This window comes from Dermochelys coriacea, chromosome 11 (genome assembly GCF_009764565.3).
Source record: "Dermochelys coriacea isolate rDerCor1 chromosome 11, rDerCor1.pri.v4, whole genome shotgun sequence".
Lineage (NCBI taxonomy): Eukaryota > Metazoa > Chordata > Testudines > Dermochelyidae > Dermochelys > Dermochelys coriacea.
In genome coordinates, this window is record NC_050078.2 from 69821941 (window position 1) to 69842105 (window position 20165).

Consider the following 20165-nt stretch of genomic DNA (forward strand, 5'->3'; position numbering starts at 1 on the left):
GATCATTTATGAAGATGTTGAACAAAACGGGCCCCAGGACCGACCCCTGGGGCACTCCACTTGACACCGGCTGCCAACTAGACATGGAGCCATTGATCACTACCCGTTGAGCCCGACAATCTAGCCAGCTTTCTACCCACCTTATAGTGCATTCATCCAGCCCATACTTCCTTAACTTGCTGACAAGAATGCTGTGGGAGACCGTGTCAAAAGCTTTGCTAAAGTCAAGAAACAATACATCCACTGCTTTCCCTTCATCCACAGAACCAGTAATCTCATCATAAAAGGCGATTAGATTAGTCAGGCATGACCTTCCCTTGGTGAATCCATGCTGACTGTTCCTGATCACTTTCCTCTCCTCTAAGTGCTTCAGGATTGATTCTTTGAGGACCTGCTCCATGATTTTTCCAGGGACTGAGGTGAGGCTGACTGGCCTGTAGTTCCCAGGATCCTCCTTCTTCCCTTTTTTAAAGATGGGCACTACATTAGCCTTTTTCCAGTCATCCGGGACTTCCCCCGTTCGCCACGAGTTTTCAAAGATAATGGCCAAGGGCTCTGCAATCACAGCCGCCAATTCCTTCAGCACTCTCGGATGCAATTCGTCCGGCCCCATGGACTTGTGCACGTCCAGCTTTTCTAAATAGTCCCTAACCACCTCTATCTCTACAGAGGGCTGGCCATCTCTTCCCCATTTTGTGATGCCCAGCACAGCAGTCTGGGAGCTGACCTTGTTAGTGAAAACAGAGGCAAAAAAAGCATTGAGTACATTAGCTTTTTCCACATCCTCTGTCACTAGCTTGCCTCCCTCATTCAGTAAGGGGCCCACACTTTCCTTGGCTTTCTTCTTGTTGCCAACATACCTGAAGAAACCCTTCTTGTTACTCTTGACATCTCTTGCTAGCTGCAGCTCCAGGTGCGATTTGGCCCTCCTGATATCTTTCCTACATGCCCGAGCAATATTTTTATACTCTTCCCTGGTCATATGTCCTATCACCTATTCACCCCTAGATCCACTCTTGCATTCATGATTTATTTTACTAATCGCTATAAAAATATTTACGGGAGGGAATGTTTACCTGACAAGGAGCATAAAAGATGAAACACGGAGGAGCGGCTGTGTGATTGAATTGGACATGGGTGGTGAAGCATGCACATCACGAGAAAGTGTGGAGAGTTGGTTTTCAATTATAGGCTTCCTCATTTGGTAGCAAATAGTTTACAAAAGCATGTGTTACCAGCTGCTCAAGTCATCCACTCTTTATAAGCATTTCAGCCCAGTAAAGAGACTGTATGGTCTATGATCCTAGGAGACAAATCTTGGCATATTGAAAGAATCTGAAGGCATTTGTCTATATCACGTTTTTCTTTGAATGCTCTCAACATCAACACCTGGCAATAGGGCCAGGTGCACAGCTCATGTAAATGGCGTAGTTCCACTAACTTTGGTGGAGTTTTGCCGATTTACACCAGCTGAGCACTTGGCTGAATGTTAAATATTGGTGTTATTATTTAGCATTTGTGTGCTGTGCAGTACGGTGCTTGTGACAGGTTGCCCCCCTTGGGATGTCATCTGATGTGCTGAGATACCACTGAATCTGTCTATTATGCCAGCCTGGGCACCCTTTTTACCTGTCTTGCTGAGCCAAGCTATTAAGCCTCCTCCAGCCCACACACACGCAGGGCCACATCCAACTGCAGAACAACACAGACACTGAGATCTGCTCTGGGGACTCAGTTTAAGGGACTTGCCCCAGCACTCAGGTGTCCAGCTCCACAGATATATTATGCAATCTGCCTCCTCACTCAGTGTGGAGGAAGGTATGTACAACCTCTTCCCCCACCTCCCAACTGTGAATTGTACAGCTGGAGTTATATTATAAACAAGCAATAAGTTTATTAACTACAAAAGGTGAATTTTAAGTGAATATAAGAGATAACAGACAGAACAAAGCAGATTACTGAGCAAATAAAATGAAATACCCAAGCTAAGATCAATATACTTAAGAAATTGGTTACAAATAGTTTTTTCTCACCCTAACTATTGTTGCAGGCAGATTAAGAACATAAGAATGGCCATACTGGGTCAGACTAAAGGTCCATCCAGCCCAGTATCCTGTCTACCGACAGTGGCCAATGCCAGGTTCCCCAGAGGGAGTAAACTTAACAGGTAATAATCTAGTGATCTCTCTCCTGCCATCCATCTCCACCCTCTGACAAACAGAGGCTAGGAACACCATTCCTTACCCATCCTGGCTAATAGCCATTAATGGATTTAATCTCCATTAATTTATCCAGTTCTCTTTTAAACCCTCTTATAGTCCTAGCCTTCACAACCTCCACAGGCAAGGAGTTCCACAGGTTGACTGTTCGCTGTGTGAAGAACAACTTCCTTTTATTTGTTTTAAACCTGCTACCCATTAATTTCATTTGGTGGTCCCTCGTTCTTATATTATGGGAACAAATAAATAACTTTTCCTTATTCACTTTCTCCACACCACTCACGATTTTATAGACCTCTATCATATCCCCCCTTAGTCTCCTCTTTTCCAAGCTGAAAAGTCTTAGTCTCTTTAATCTCTCCTCATATGGGTCCCATTCCAAACCCCTAATCATTTTAGTTGCCCTTTTCTGAACCTTTTCTAATGCCAGTATATCTTTTTTGAGATGAGGAGACCACATCTGTCCACAGTATTCAAGAAGTGGGCGTACCAGGGATTTATATAAGGGGAATAAGATATTCTCCATCTTATTCTCTATCCCTTTTTTAATGATTTCTAACATCATGTTTGCTTTTTGACTGCTGCTGCACACCGCATGGATGTCTTCAGAGAACTATCCACGATGACTCCAGGATCTTTCGCCTGATTAGTTGTAGCTAAATTAGCCCCCATCATATTGTATGTATAGTTGAGGTTATTTTTTCCAATGTGCATTACTTTACATTTATCCACATTAAATTTCATTTGCCATTTTGTTGCCCAATCACTTTTGAGATTTTTTTGTGAGATCTTTTAGAAGTTCTTCACAGTCTGCTTTGGTCTTAGCTTTGGTGAGGGACCTTGTCAAAGGCTTTCTGGAAAGCTAAGTACACTATGTCTACTGGATCCTCCTTGTCCACATGTTTGTTGACCCCCGCAAAGAACTCTAATAGATTAGTAAGACATGATCTCCCTTTACAGAAACCCTGTTGACTTTTGTGCAACAATTTATGCTCTTCTGTGTGTCTGATAATTTTATTCTTTACTACTGTTTCAACTAATTTGCCCGGTACTGACGTTAGACTTACCAGTCTGCAATTGCTGGGATCACCTCTTGAGCCTTTCTTACATATTGGCGTTACATTAGCTATCTACCAGTCATTGGATACAGTAGCTGATTTAAAGGACAGGTTACAAACCATAGTTAATAGTTCTGTAATTTCACATTCGAGTTCTTTCAGAAGTCTTCGGTGAATGCCATCTGGTCCCAGTGACTTGTTAATAATTGAAATCTCCCATTATTATTGAGTTCTTTATTTTGATAGCCTCTCTAATCTCCCTTAGCATTTCGTAGTCACTATCACTGTCCTGGCCAGGGGGTCGATAATAGATCCCTACTGTTATATTCTTATTAGAGCATGGAATTACTATCCATAGAGATTCTATGGAACATGTGGATTCATTTAAGATTTTTATTTCATTTGATTCTACATTTTCTTTCACATATAGTGCTGCTTCCCTTCCCCCCCCCCCCCCCCCCCGCACGACCTGTTCTGTCCTTCCGATATATTTTGTACCCCAGAATGATTGTGTCCCAATTATTGTCCTCACTTCACCAGGTTTCTGTGATACCTATTATATCAATATCCTCCTTTAACATGAGGCACTCTAGTTCACCCGTCTTATTATTTGGACATCTAGTATTTGGGTACAAGCACTTTAAAAACTTGTCACTGCTTATCTGTCTGCCCTTTTCTGATGTGTCAGATTCTTTATGTGAATGTTTCTCGTCTGATCTGACCTATACTTTATCCTCTTCCATCCCCTCCTCCTGACTAAAAAGTCTTGAATGGCAGCTGCACTGGTCTCTCACTTGAGACCTCAGTTATTATTACTCACAAGCTAGATGCCCTTCCAGCTTGGGCTCAACCCTTCTCCCCCCCAGTTCAGTTCTTCCTGCCAGGTGGTTTTCAATGTCTCTTTGGGTGGGGAGGCAGAGGAGAACCCGATGATGTCACTCCCCTGCCTTATATAGCTCTTGCATATGTTCCCCAGTGGAAGAACACAGGCATTTCAAGGGTGGTGGGTCCAGTCCCAGGTGACTCAGACTCATGTCTCTGCAGGGCTGTGGCAGCCATTATTCATAGGGTATCTGGAGAGTCCACAGGAAGACTAAGCTCTTTCACAGTCCATTGTCTTTGCTAATGGGCCATTAGCCCTGTCTGGCTTTTCCATTGTTGTACCGGAAGGGCTAGTTGGCGGTGACACCCAAAGTAACACATTTGAATTACAAATAGATAAGGAGTACTTGTGGCACCTTAGAGACTAACAAATTTATTTGAGCATAAGCTTTCATGAGCTACAGCTCACTTCATCGGATGCATTTGGTGCATCCGATGAAGTGAGCTGTAGCTCACGAAAGCTTATGCTCAAATAAATTTGTTAGTCTCTAAGGTGCCACAAGTACTCCTTTTCTTTTTGCGAATACAGGCTAACACGTCTGCTACTCTGAAACCTGTCAGAAATGATTCAGGCATACAAATTGGATAATCACATTCAGGAAATCATAACCTTTCCAATAATATCTTACATGAACCATCTTGCATAAAGTATATCTCAGTTATGCCATATCCATATCAGAAGCTTATTTTAATAAAGAATATGGAGTGAAACATCACAGTGCTTTGCAAATAATATAGGCACGGTCCTTGCCCCAAGTGACGTACAGTCCATATGTCTTGGTCTGATATCTGCCACTGCTGACACAACTAATTGCACTCCATGCCATATTCAGCAGGGAAAGGATACTACTACTTGCGTTGGCGACAAGGCTGCCTATTGCAGTAAGAAAACATATGCTGAAGCAGAGCCGGATCTTTTTCCACATTTTATGCCAGGGGTGGGTTTGCACCGGTGTCAGTACTGGATCCCCTCAAGAAAAACCTCTTATTCAAACAGGCATTTCTACAAGTTGTTCTCAGCAGGAATCCCGCTATGGTGCCCCAACCTCCCTTGGTCGCAAACCCATTATCCAAAACAGAGCATGTTTCCCACAGGTTTGAGATAAGTGAGCTTCAGGTAAAGTGGCAGTCAGACTCTTGGATCTCCTCTGCTTTTACAAAGGAGAGGTCTCCTTCAATAACAAGTCCGATTCCTGCAAAGAGCTGCAGGAGAGTGAGGGTCATGGCCTGGCTCCTCCAGGCTGGTGGGGGGGCTCAGCAGGACACAGAATGCACTGAAGTCCGGCCTAGCAGGTAGAGCAGGTTGATCTGTTCTTTATGGATATTTATTAGTATTTTGGTCCCGTGTTTTGGACAGTGACTCTTTCAGAACTGATTCTGATTTGGGTGTGAATGTGTTCATTTTGATAAACAACTTCCAGCCCATTGATTGCCCATAAGCTATTCACTGTGAATATTTCTTACTTGTGGTATGCGATTAGTCACCTATGACTATCACTACTATTTATTTGCATTACCCTTGTGATTAGGAACCCTAGCTATGGACCAGGACCCCACGATGCTAAATGCTGTAAAACACGGAACAAACCTGGTCTCTGTAAGTCATCAGGGACTGTTTTTGCTCACCAATGGGATGACTGACATTTATGAGCAGGATAACAATGAATGATGAATAACCTGTAATGAACTGTCAGATGAAGAATCAGGCATGCTGAACCTTTTGGGATCCATGTGTTTGGCCCAAAACTTGCAACTATGGAATAATTTGATCCCACAGATAATAGAGTGACCTTGTAGCTTTGATTTTTCAAAAGATATTGCAACTAATTTGTTTTACTGTTCAGCCAGTCCTTCTAGCTGGCCACCCACACAGCTTCCGCTAATGGGGAGTCTGTCTTCTCATCTGGAGAGCACGTTCAGCAGATCGTGAAATCTAGCCCAGATTCTCTGGACCAGTTGTGCTGTTTGTGTGCCAAAGGGTGGAGCAAAGGTGGCTTGTAAGAAGGATTGCCCCACAGTGTGCCTGCCTCAGTTTCTCTTCCTCTGAGTGCCCAGAAGTGCTCCAAAGCATCTTCCCAAGTATAAATATAGCCCTTGTGGGTTTCATTTGTTACAAGAGTCCCATGTCCATAAACTATAATAAAAGTCCCACTGCCATAGTCCAGAATTCTCCCAGCATAGTCCAAACAGCACATGCAACACAACAGCCCCGCATCCCTCACTTACCCTGGCTGTCCAGCACTGCCCTGGTGTCCCTCACCAGGCCCTCTCCAGCAATGCCCTGGTGTCCCTCACCAGACCCTCTCCAGCACTGCTCTGGTGTCCCTCCCCAGGCCTTCTCCAGCACAGCCGTGGTGTCCCTCACCAGGCCCTCTCCAGCACAGCCCTGGTGTCCCTCACCAGGCCCTCTCCAGCACAGCCCTGGTGTCCCTCACCAGGCCCTCTCCAGCAATGCCCTGGTGTCCCTCACCAGACCCTCTCCAGCACTGCTCTGGTGTCCCTCCCCAGGCCTTCTCCAGCACAGCCCTGGTGTCCCACACCAGGCCCTTTCCAGCACAGCCCTGGTGTCCCTCACCAGGCCCTCTCCAGCACAGCCCTGGTGTCCCTCACCAGGCCCTCTCCAGCACAGCCCTGGTGTCCCTCACCAGGCCCTCTCCAGCAATGCCCTGGTGTCCCTCACCAGACCCTCTCCAGCACTGCTCTGGTGTCCCTCCCCAGGCCTTCTCCAGCACAGCCCTGGTGTCCCTCACCAGGCCCTCTCCAGCACAGCCCTGGTGTCCCTCACTAGGCCCTCTCCAGCAATGCCCTGGTGTCCCTCACCAGGCCCTCTCCAGCACAGCCCTGGCTCTCCAGTGCAGTCTTCTGCTGTCCTTGTACCAGGACACGCACCCCAGCCTTTCCAACTGGAGGGCAACCCCAATCTTCCCAGGGGGAACCCGCCTCCCAGCCTTTCTGTTGGGAGCATCCTTGACAGGGGAGCATCCTTGACTCCCCCAGCCCTCTCATGGTTCCTGTGAATCCAGCTGTCCAGCCCTGCAGATGTCCATGGGTAAGCCCTTCTACTGCTCACCTTCCCTCAGCCCTCTGGCCCTGGCTTCACTAAGCCAGCCAGAAAATGCATCTTGCTGCTCTCTTTGCCTTCAACCTTCTCCCAGAAAACACCTTCTGCTTCCCTTTGGGACCTTCCACACACCCCTGGTCCCTGGCAGCTCTCACTTGCCCTTCCTGATTGAACCAGTCTGCGCGGATTCACTGGGACTCTCTCCCTCACTGGGTCTCTCTTCCTGATCTTTTATAGGCCCCAGCTGCTGTCCCACCCTCTGAACTGGCCAAACTGGGAGTACCTGTCCTGGCATAGGATGGCTAGGCCTAATTCATTTACTGGGGCCAGGCACACAGTGACATGGCTTTTGGAGGGTGATGGGAGCTGTGTGGTATTAGGTGGAATACTTGGGCCAAAGGTATTAACATAACCCAGTCACTGTCCAATGTTACTGTGTTAAGCAAGGTTCAGGGTTTGGTAGACAGAGAGCCCAGCCTACTAAGCACCATGGCAAACACAGCATTACAAATCCAGTTAACCTTTTATTCAAGGTACAGAAAAGAGGGGAAAACAGCAAAAGCATTTGAAATGTAAAATATTAAGTAAGGCTTTCATTGTAACAACCTCCCTTTGGCTGGAGAGATTTAGAAGGTAAACTCCCCCTTGTTTGACAGTCTCTTAGGTGGTATCAAAGATGGTGATAAGGATCCTATTGTTGAAAAGAGAATTTAGTTGAGATGGGCAGGAGCTGTCGTCGCTGTTGTTCAAGTCTGGGATTCAGCTGGACCTGATGGGGTGGCAACATCATCTGGATTCATCTCTCTGGCCCCATCTGATCAGAAGATCTCTCAGGATCAGGGGGATGAAGGCCTGGAGTCCCAGGAAAGGATGAGGGTGGCAGCCATGATGGTAAAGCTTGGGTCAGTAGTCTCCATCTGTTCTTCTGTATTTTCCCCCCAAAGTCTCTTTCTTTAAGGAACCAACAAGGGAGTGATGGGTTGAAAGTCCATCCCCTCATTATTTTGTCCATCAATTAGGCCTAATATCAGACACACCAACTTTGGTTCATTAATTTCTGGTTCCACATCTTCTATTTTTACCAAGCTTGATTTTAACATAATCTTTGAACCATATCAGAAGGCCTTTTTGTTTGGATTTATTCAGTTTTTCTATCTCTTTTGCATACCTTTTCCCATCAACATTTATTATTATTATTATTGTTATTATTATTACTATTATTATTACTATTAGGTGATTGTGACGGCTTATGTATATTCTCACACTTCTTACAGTTGAGCTCACAAGTAGAGTAAAATTGTAGGCCCAATTATCACAACAGAGCCTCTTCCACACTCTGCCATCCCAAAGCAGGAGCTAGACAGTGGATGATGTAAGACTGGGAATCTGCCAGGGGCTGAGGCCAGTGGCTTTAGGGCGGTGTAGTGAGGCGGTGGGGAACCTGGAGAGAGACGAGTCCCTCTGGACAGCAGAGTGGGAGGAGACAGGGAGCTCTGAGCCCGCCCCCCAGAAGGTCACGCATTGCCTTGGAAGTATAAAGGCCCGACCTCAGGGCTCATTGGGAGAGCAGCCGCCAGGGAGGCCAGATGCCTCCAGCCTAGCTCGCAATTGGGAAACCCCAGCGGTCTGCGGTAAACCCAAGGACTGGCCCGACCTGCCCTGTGCCAGCTACCCGGAGGAATGGCTGAGCCTGCCCTGTGCCAGCTCACCCATGGTGCTGGCCCCCGCTGAGGAAACCACCCCGACCCAGGTCCCTCAAGAGGGGGAGTCTGGAAGTAGCCCGGGGGCAGCCGACCCTCGTTGGCTGCAGCACCGCCAGAGCCCATGTCAGTGTGTTGCGGCCAAGAGCCCCACTGACGCAGCAGCTGGTCTTCTGCTGCTGCTAGGGCCCCAGGCTGGGACGCAGTGGAGTGGGTGGGCCTGCGTCCCCCCTACCACCCACCTCGGGGGTGGCCGTCTCCCCCTCTCCCAGGCGCTTTGGAACCTAGGGCCTGGGCCTGCTGCTTATCTCCTGTTACTGCTCAGCCCCTGCCTGAGGGCCTGAGCACCCAACTCACCAGCACCCCACCCTGACCTAGGGCCCGGGCTTGCTGTGTTAGTCCTACCTTCACAAAGGCCGCAAAGGCCAACACCTGCAGCTCGACTAATTCCCCGCAAGACCTGTTCCCCAATTTAGGGAGGCGGTGTGGTTCCCCGCCGCCCCAGAGAGAGACGAGCCCCGGCTAACCTCTCCACAGGCAGTTTTGTATTGCAAAAGCTGCAAAGCAACTTCAGTAATGTTGAGAATTGTAGCTCCTGAAAGCTGATTTCAAAAGCTATTACACTGGCCTCCCAATGACATCAACCCATTAGTTATCTAAAGATAAGGCAGGATTGTCATCCTCACTCATGACTATCACTCATATCCCGCAAGAAAGTGATGAATTTTCAATTAAGTAACTTGCAGAATGTCAGGGTTTCCATGTCACGCTGGAGGCTTTCGGCTTAATTCTGAAAAAAATTACCAAGAGTGAGACAAGTCTTCAAAAACAATGAACACTTCCAGAAGGGACCAGTGCACTAATCTGGACAAATTGACTAATCTCACTTTGTAACTCTTCAGCATAGGCACCAAATTATTGTAAAACTAAGGGACAAATTCACAATTGGTGTCAGAGGGAATTCCATTGACTTACAACAGAAGTGAATTTAGCCCAAGAAATTCAGTGACTTACCAAATGTGTCTGTTGCCATGCAAAGCAAGGGCTATTGCTGCTGCCTACATTAGGGTGGAATGTCCCTATGACTCAGTTTCCCCTGCTTTATCTCTCTTGTGCTTGTAAAGGTGTCAGCTTGAGAGCCTTGGCAGCTGAAATCTGAATCTACAGAACAGGACTAGCACAAAGGCAGTGTCAGTGCAAGCTTCCCCGTATTGCCCAGCCAGTACACTGTAGTCCTGACCTGAAGTGATACCCGCCATGGACAAAAGTTTCATTCGTTCATTCTCTGTGTCTGCTCAGAGCATGGTCCTTGTGCTGCAACTACCAACTGCTGTGGAAATTAGTGCTAGATGTGGTAGTTCTTTGTTGTGGAATAGACACTATAGTGACCAGCCTATTTCATGTAACCGGCAGCTCACCAGAGAATGCCTTTTGATATCTACTCCTGAAATGGAGTTGAACCAAGAGCCTACATCTGAAAGGCCCCATAGGCCGTTTGTTATTTATCCTGGCAGCTGGTCTGCACCCCACACTGGAAAAGAGGTAGTTAGGTGACTAAAAATAAAAATGATCTGCAAGGCCCCAATCAGCAAAGTATTTAAACACATGCCTAACTTTAACCACGTGACTCATGGGTTTAAAGTTAGGCACGTGTTTAAATACCTTGCTGAATCAGGGCCTAAATCTCTATGTACTCTCTATAGAGGCTGTACAAGGCACGGAAGCACTGCTAGTTTGACACGAAGGGATCTCACTCTTCCGATGCCTGGTCAGTCTGAGACATTAGAGTAAATTTGCAGGCCCAGTTGTCAGAGCCTCTTCTCCACTCCATGATCTAAATTAGAGATGGGCAAACTACGGCCCGTGGGCCACGTCCGGCCCGGCCCGGCCCTTAAGCTCCCGGCTGGGGAGGCTAGCCCCCGGCCCCTTCCCTGCTGTCCCCCCCCCCCCGGAATGCCTCTGTGCGGCTTGCGCCCACCCACCTCCCAGGCTTTCCAATAAGCTGTCCCACTGCTCTTAGTGACATAGTAAGGGGGCGGGGAGTGGGGAGGTTGGATAAGGGGCAGGAGGTCCCGGGGGGCAGTTAGGCGACAGGGAGCGGTTGGATGCGACAGAGGTTCTGGGGGGCATGGTGGTTAGGGGATAAGGAGCGGGGGGGGATTAGAGGCAGGGGGTCCCGAGAGGGGACAGTCAAGGGACAAGGAGCAGGGGGGTTGGATGGGTTGGGGGTTCTGAGGGGGGCAGTCAGGGGGCAGGAAGTGGGAGGGTGCAGATAGGGGGTGGGGTCAGGCTGTTTGGGGAAGCACAGACTTCCCTACCCGGCCCTCCATACCGTTTCACAATCCCAATGTGGCCCTCGGGCCAAAAAGTTTGCCCACCTCTGATCTAAATGCCGGGGCTAGGAGGTGGGGAGGGGAGAGAAGATAGCAATATCTGTATAAGAAAGATCCTGCCAATGAAAAAAGAAACGTTTGCTATAACAAGTATCCTTACAAAGCTATGCAGCTGGAGTGACTGGCACATTGAATTACTCACCCCTTTCTGTCTAGATGCACCCTATTTTGCAGTTTTCTTAAGGGGGGGAGAGTGCATATTGATCACATTTGGTATTTGATTTCTCAGTCTTGATGCAGGTTTATAATTGTCATCAGCATGCGCAGGAATGGGGCTTTGGATCCTATCATTAAAACTTTGTTACATTTTGAGCCGCAGAAGAAACCTGTTCTTCAGAGTGTGGAGAGGAGCTGCCTGCTCCACCCTCCCAGGAGGAGAAGGGGAGCTGTTCTGGGGTGGCCTGTTCTGAGCTCTGTAATCAAACACTTAGCCAAAGCAACACAGCTTTCAATTACAGTGAGTACCCTCGTCCTATTCTAGCATGTTATGGAAGGGCTGGGTTGAGACTGAGGATTTGCAGCAGCTTTAGGGAGCCCATTCTGGCTTGTCCTGTGCTGAGAGCAGATGGTGATAGGAGCATCTTCCTCACCCTATCTCCAATGCAACCTCACAGGACCCAGGCAGAGTTGTGGGTGACCCAGAGCTGTGATGGGTGCTAGGATGGAGGGGTCTAGCTACTCCCCTGTTTTGTTCTAATGGGCCAAGGCCTCTGCCGTGTGTACACACTTTCTGGCTTCTGGAAGCAGCCACTGGGGGTGATACATGCTGCTCCTTTGTGGGCCTACAGCTGAGTATACTGCTGTCAGCCCACTTGAGCTACCCTGCCTCTGCCCTGTCCAGGCAGAGTGACTTCTTAGCTCTACAGCTCTTCACATCCACTCTCAATAGATGGGCCTCTGGTGACAATAACCAGAGACCCCATACCCCTCCACGGGCTTGATCCTCCTCAGACGAAGGTTTTTAACCATCAGAGGAGTGAAGTTTTGGAATAGCCTTCCAAGAGAAGCAGTGGGGGCAAAAGCTCTATCTGGTTTTAAGATTCTACTTGATAAGTTTATGGAGGAGATGGTATGATGGGATAATGGGATTTTGGTAAGTAATTGATCTTTAAATATTCAGGGTAAATAGGCTAAATCCCCTGAGATGGGATATTAGATGGATGGGATCTGAGTTACCCAGGAAAGAATTTTCTGTAGTATCTGACTGGTGAATCTTGCCCATATGCTCAGGGTTTAGCTGATTGCCATATTTGGGGTCGGGAAGGAATTTTCCTCCAGGGCAGATTGGAGAGGCCCTGGAGGTTTTTCGCCTTCCTCTGTAGCATGGGGCATGGTTGACTTGAGGGAGGCTTCTCTGCTCCTTGTAGTCTTTAAACCATGACTTAAGGAGTTCAATAGCTCAGACATGGGTGAGGTTTTTCATAGGAGTGGGTGGGTGAGATTCTGTGGCCTGCGCTGTGCAGGAGGTCAGACTAGATGATCAGAATGGTCCCTTCTGACCTTAGTATCTATGAATCTATGAATCTATGTCTCCGACAGACAAGCTCCCTCTGACTTGAAGTATTGGATGTGACAGAACTGCAGCATGAGGTCCTTAAAATTATGCCAAGGGCAACATCTCAGGGGGCTTTGCATCTAATTTGATTTATTGAGGGCATGAAGGTCATAGAATATCAGGGTTGGAAGGGACCCCAGAAGGTCATCTAGTCCAACCCCCTGCTCAAAGCAGGACCAAGTCCCAGTTAAATCATCCCAGCCAGGGCTTTGTCAAGCCTGACCTTAAAAACCTCTAAGGAAGGAGATTCTACCACCTCCCTAGGTAACGCATTCCAGTGTTTCACCACCCTCTTAGTGAAAAAGTTTTTCCTAATATCCAATCTAAACCTCCCCCATTGCAACTTGAGACCATTACTCCTCGTTCTGTCATCTGCTACCATTGAGAACAGTCTAGAGCCATCCTCTTTGAAACCCCCTTTCAGGTAGTTGAAAGCAGCTATCAAATCCCCCCTCATTCTTCTCTTCTGCAGACTAAACAATCCCAGCTCCCTCAGCCTCTCCTCATAAGTCATGTGCTCTAGACCCCTAATCATTTTCGTTGCCCTTCGTTGTACTCTTTCCAATTTATCCACATCCTTCCTGTAGTGTGGGGCCCAAAACTGGACACAGTACTCCAGATGAGGCCTCACCAGTGTCGAATAGAGGGGAACGATCACGTCCCTCGATCTGCTCGCTATGCCCCTACTTATACAACCCAAAATGCCATTGGCCTTCTTGGCAACAAGGGCACACTGCTGACTCATATCCAGCTTCTCGTCCACTGTCACCCCTAGGTCCTTTTCCGCAGAACTGCTGCCGAGCCATTCGGTCCCTAGTCTGTAGCGGTGCATTGGATTCTTCCATCCTAAGTGCAGGACCCTGCATTTATCCTTATTGAACCTCATTAGATTTCTTTTGGCCCAATCCTCCAATTTGTCTAGGTCCTTCTGTATCCTATCCCTCCCCTCCAGCGTATCTATCACTCCTCCCAGTTTAGTATCATCCGCAAATTTGCTGAGAGTGCAATCCACACCATCCTCCAGATCATTTATGAAGATATTGAACAAAACGGGCCCCAGGACCGACCCCTGGGGCACTCCACTTGACACCGGCTGCCAACTAGACATGGAGCCATTGATCACTACCCGTTGAGCCCGACAATCTAGCCAGCTTTCTACCCACCTTATAGTGCATTCATCCAGCCCATACTTCCTTAACTTGCTGACAAGAATGCTGTGGGAGACCGTGTCAAAAGCTTTGCTAAAGTCAAGAAACAATACATCCACTGCTTTCCCTTCATCCACAGAACCAGTAATCTCATCATAAAAGGCGATTAGATTAGTCAGGCATGACCTTCCCTTGGTGAATCCATGCTGACTGTTCCTGATCACTTTCTTCTTTCTTTCATGAAGTGAGCTGTAGCTCACGAAAGCTTATGCTCAAATAAATTTGTTAGTCTCTAAGGTGCCACAAGTACTCCTTTTCTTTTTGCGAATACAGGCTAACACGTCTGCTACTCTGAAACCTGTCAGAAATGATTCAGGCATACAAATTGGATAATCACATTCAGGAAATCATAACCTTTCCAATAATATCTTACATGAACCATCTTGCATAAAGTATATCTCAGTTATGCCATATCCATATCAGAAGCTTATTTTAATAAAGAATATGGAGTGAAACATCACAGTGCTTTGCAAATAATATAGGCACGGTCCTTGCCCCAAGTGACGTACAGTCCATATGTCTTGGTCTGATATCTGCCACTGCTGACACAACTAATTGCACTCCATGCCATATTCAGCAGGGAAAGGATACTACTACTTGCGTTGGCGACAAGGCTGCCTATTGCAGTAAGAAAACATATGCTGAAGCAGAGCCGGATCTTTTTCCACATTTTATGCCAGGGGTGGGTTTGCACCGGTGTCAGTACTGGATCCCCTCAAGAAAAACCTCTTATTCAAACAGGCATTTCTACAAGTTGTTCTCAGCAGGAATCCCGCTATGGTGCCCCAACCTCCCTTGGTCGCAAACCCATTATCCAAAACAGAGCATGTTTCCCACAGGTTTGAGATAAGTGAGCTTCAGGTAAAGTGGCAGTCAGACTCTTGGATCTCCTCTGCTTTTACAAAGGAGAGGTCTCCTTCAATAACAAGTCCGATTCCTGCAAAGAGCTGCAGGAGAGTGAGGGTCATGGCCTGGCTCCTCCAGGCTGGTGGGGGGGCTCAGCAGGACACAGAATGCACTGAAGTCCGGCCTAGCAGGTAGAGCAGGTTGATCTGTTCTTTATGGATATTTATTAGTATTTTGGTCCCGTGTTTTGGACAGTGACTCTTTCAGAACTGATTCTGATTTGGGTGTGAATGTGTTCATTTTGATAAACAACTTCCAGCCCATTGATTGCCCATAAGCTATTCACTGTGAATATTTCTTACTTGTGGTATGCGATTAGTCACCTATGACTATCACTACTATTTATTTGCGTTACCCTTGTGATTAGGAACCCTAGCTATGGACCAGGACCCCACGATGCTAAATGCTGTAAAACACGGAACAAACCTGGTCTCTGTAAGTCATCAGGGACTGTTTTTGCTCACCAATGGGATGACTGACATTTATGAGCAGGATAACAATGAATGATGAATAACCTGTAATGAACTGTCAGATGAAGAATCAGGCATGCTGAACCTTTTGGGATCCATGTGTTTGGCCCAAAACTTGCAACTATGGAATAATTTGATCCCACAGATAATAGAGTGACCTTGTAGCTTTGATTTTTCAAAAGATATTGCAACTAATTTGTTTTACTGTTCAGCCAGTCCTTCTAGCTGGCCACCCACACAGCTTCCGCTAATGGGGAGTCTGTCTTCTCATCTGGAGAGCACGTTCAGCAGATCGTGAAATCTAGCCCAGATTCTCTGGACCAGTTGTGCTGTTTGTGTGCCAAAGGGTGGAGCAAAGGTGGCTTGTAAGAAGGATTGCCCCACAGTGTGCCTGCCTCAGTTTCTCTTCCTCTGAGTGCCCAGAAGTGCTCCAAAGCATCTTCCCAAGTATAAATATAGCCCTTGTGGGTTTCATTTGTTACAAGAGTCCCATGTCCATAAACTATAATAAAAGTCCCATTGCCATAGTCCAGAATTCTCCCAGCATAGTCCAAACAGCACATGCAACACAACAGCCCCGCATCCCTCGCTTACCCTGGCTGTCCAGCACTGCCCTGGTGTCCCTCACCAGGCCCTCTCCAGCAATGCCCTGGTGTCCCTCACCAGGCCCTCTCCAGCAATGCCCTGGTGTCCCTCACCAGGCCCTCTCCAGCAATGCCCTGGTGTCCCTCACCAGATCCTCTCCAGCACTGCTCTGGTGTCCCTCCCCAGGCCTTCTCCAGCACAGCCGTGGTGTCCCTCACCAGGCCCTCTCCAGCACAGCCCTGGTGTCCCTCACCAGGCCCTCTCCAGCACAGCCCTGGTGTCCCTCACCAGGCCCTCTCCAGCAATGCCCTGGTGTCCCTCACCAGGCCCTCTCCAGCAATGCCCTGGTGTCCCTCACCAGACCCTCTCCAGCACTGCTCTGGTGTCCCTCCCCAGGCCTTCTCCAGCACAGCCCTGGTGTCCCACACCAGGCCCTTTCCAGCACAGCCCTGGTGTCCCTCACCAGGCCCTCTCCAGCAATGCCCTGGTGTCCCTCACCAGGCCCTCTCCAGCACAGCCCTGGCTCTCCAGTGCAGTCTTCTGCTGTCCTTGTACCAGGACACGCACCCCAGCCTTTCCAACTGGAGGGCAACCCCAATCTTCCCAGGGGGAACCCGCCTCCCAGCCTTTCTGTTGGGAGCATCCTTGACAGGGGAGCATCCTTGACTCCCCCAGCCCTCTCATGGTTCCTGTGAATCCAGCTGTCCAGCCCTGCAGATGTCCATGGGTAAGCCCTTCTACTGCTCACCTTCCCTCAGCCCTCTGGCCCTGGCTTCACTAAGCCAGCCAGAAAATGCATCTTGCTGCTCTCTTTGCCTTCAACCTTCTCCCAGAAAACACCTTCTGCTTCCCTTTGGGACCTTCCACACACCCCTGGTCCCTGGCAGCTCTCACTTGCCCTTCCTGATTGAACCAGTCTGCGCGGATTCACTTTCCTCTCCTCTAAGTGCTTCAGGATTGATTCTTTGAGGACCTGCTCCATGATTTTTCCAGGGACTGAGGTGAGGCTGACCGGCCTGTAGTTCCCAGGATCCTCCTTCTTCCCTTTTTTAAAGATGGGCACTACATTAGCCTTTTTCCAGTCATCCGGGACTTCCCCCGTTCGCCACGAGTTTTCAAAGATAATGGCCAAGGGCTCTGCAATCACAGCCGCCAATTCCTTCAGCACTTTCAGGTCTTTCAGGTCCTTATGGTTAAAGAGCCAAGACTCCCTAGCTGGGGCTGTAACAGACTCTTATCCTCTGTGGAACAGACATAGATAAGGATCTGTAACATATCCAGTGGATTACAGAAGCACAATATCAGTTCTCAGCAACCTATCTAAATGCCCACACCTGCTTTTTCATGGATGGGTATTTTGAAAGCATCTGAAGAACCAAGAGATTAAGGCCAACACATTCCAAAGTGATGAGAGATGTTGAGTGTTCATCTAGGGACCCCTTAAAGAAGCCTGATTTTTCAGGGGATGGGTGCTCAGCACTGTCTGAAAACTAGGCCCCTTTCAGGTGTCTCGAATGGAAACACCCAAGATCACTAGTCACGTCTGAAAATCTTGGTCTGATTGCCTGAGCCATTTGGGCTGAGCACCCAATGGCTTGTTGATGTAAGCCTGGGCAAACGCAGGGTTTAGAAAGGGGACAAAAAGGGGAAATCAGAAGAGCATTAATTTGTACCTGGAGGACTTTGAGGGCTTTGGGATAGTATAGCATGTTTAAGCAGAGTGTGACTTGCGTAACCTCAGGCTCCGCAAGGGAAAACTGTCCACTTCGTCCACGCATGCTTAGGCAAGTCAAAGGGTTTATTTATTTTCCTCTTTTCTCTGCTATTCTGGCTGCAGAGTGATCCCTCTCTGCTGGGAGAAAAGAATGAAAGCATTCACTCTGGTTTCAGAGTAGCTGCCCTGTTAGTCTGTATTCGCAAAAAGAAAAGGAGTACTTGTGGCACCTTAGAGACTAACACATTTATTTGAGCATAAGCTTTCGTGAGCTACAGCTCACTTCATCAGATGCATTCAGTGGAAAATACAGTGGGGAGATTTATATACACAGAGAACATGAAACAATGAGTGTTATCATACACACTGTAAGGAGAGAGATCACTTAAGATGAGCTATTACCAGCAGGAACCGGGGAGGGTCTCTGCAATCTTTCAAGGGGCACACTCAGCAATTGGTCCAATCATTTTGTGTCTCCTGACGATGGGTCTACAGAGCCAGCAAACTGTGTCAAAAACAGTCCAACACATTCTGGTGGATTATAGAAAAAAAGTTCCAGGATGAGAGAGGGCTTTTATTCACTTCCCGCAGAGCTGATTGAAATCACTCTGAGATTTTTTTCCCCCTCTTTTATCTAGCTGCTTGGAGAAGTTCAGGGCCTTGCTTTCAGACTTTAGAGGTGGGCAGAGGCACACAACTGGTTGGAATGACATTATCCACCAAACCGGTATTTGAGGAGGGATACTGCACTGGTAGAAAACACTGATGCTAGAATCTTACAGTTAATTGTACTAGTGGGGAGTTGCACAGCTTTTGAATAGGGCATGAGGGAAGGATCATGGAAACTTGCTGTAAATATCAGGTTATGGACTATCTACCTATTTTAGTATTTTATATTGCCATCTATGACCATGGTATCTGAGCATTATCTAATGGGCTGATTGATTAATAGCCACAGCTTTCGGAAGTTAATAAAGTAGTGCCTGAATCGTCTCTCATGTATTCTGGTTTTACACAGTTGCAAATCAACTGCATTTTTTAGAACTACTTCTGATTTACACTGGGTAAAAGTGAGAGGCAAATCAGACCCTTATAATTCTGTGTGATTTATGGATTATAATTAGGGCCTTCATTTACATATTCATGTTGGTCCTTCTGGAACCACTGAATTTTTGGGGCATTGTTTAACTTGTTTGCCTTAGTTCCTATGCATGAGTGACTCTTAATTCTGTTTCCATGTTAACACCTTTGATTCTGCATATATCAGAGGAGTAAGATGACTGGGTCTCAAAGTCCCAGCCCATGGGCCATCTGCTGCCCAAGAACCTCCCCACTGCTGCCCGTGGAGGAGAGATGCATGCAGCCACGCCACCAGCTCTGTCTGCTGCAGGCACCGCCCCCCGCAGCTCCCATTGGCTGGGGGAGAGGGACAGGGATACCATCATTAGTTGCCAGGCAGAGCTGGCCATGGAGGCAGCGTCACTTTTCCCCACAATGACTATAAACATGTCAAAATACCGAACACAGCTATCTGATGCCCACCTTGCTGCAATCCTGAAGGTTTCAACTGCTCAGTCACTGAGACCAAACATCAACAAACTGACAGAACTGAAGCATTGCCAGGTGTCTGGCAAACACTAAAAACTCTCTGGCAAGCGAAGAATTGTATAAAGTTGTTTTATTATTTCTAAGAAATTCAAAATAAACAATACAATATAAACTTTTTCTCTTCTGAGCACCATCTTCAGTGACCTTATTGGCTCACTGGGAGGATTTGAGGACAGGCACTGGCCTAAGGTAAATTGGGTTTGAGACTCCTGCTGTAGAGGAACATTTGGGTTTAGGGATGGATTTCCTAAGGGGATCGCCATGGATTCATTAAATACTAATTAGTTGACACCTCCCCCACCACTGAGCACGCTTTTTATTTTGTCTGATCCTGAATCATTTCTAAAGGCCAAGAAATTATCCCATTGAAGTCAAGGGCAGTATTTCTCCTTGTCTTCAGCATGGACAGGATTTAACAGTCCCAGGGAAATAAGCTCACTCTTTCTTGGGAGCTTGTCCTCTAGGAATATTGATACAAGAAAGAAAGTAGAAAAGACAAAGATGAAACTAATTAGACCCAATACTGTTTGTGTCCCCACTGGGCTATATGCCACCAACTCTTAAGAAGCATAAGGATTTCTGTCTTTACTAAAGTACACAAGAGGAGAAGGAATTGGTTAGAAAATGTCAGAGTGCTTAATTTTTCATCAGTGAAGAAATGTGTGATGTATGCTAAAATTTCCTTTTCTGTGAGTCTTTTGTTTTCACATTACTGTTTAGTAATAGTAATTATTGATTTATTTGCATTCCACCCAAGATCGGGACCCTACTGTTCAGTGCGCTGCACATATATAGAGAAAGAAACA

General features: G+C 47.4%; 1 long non-coding RNA gene across 1 annotated transcript; it reads left to right on the forward strand.

Moving 5' to 3' along the window:
* The first annotated feature begins 7848 nt into the window (after positions 1-7848).
* Positions 7849-19576, forward strand: LOC122458034. Its single transcript, XR_006277851.1, has 3 exons — positions 7849-8122; positions 11543-11770; positions 19019-19576. It is a non-coding gene; the product is annotated as an uncharacterized LOC122458034 (long non-coding RNA).
* Positions 19577-20165: the final 589 nt, after the last annotated feature.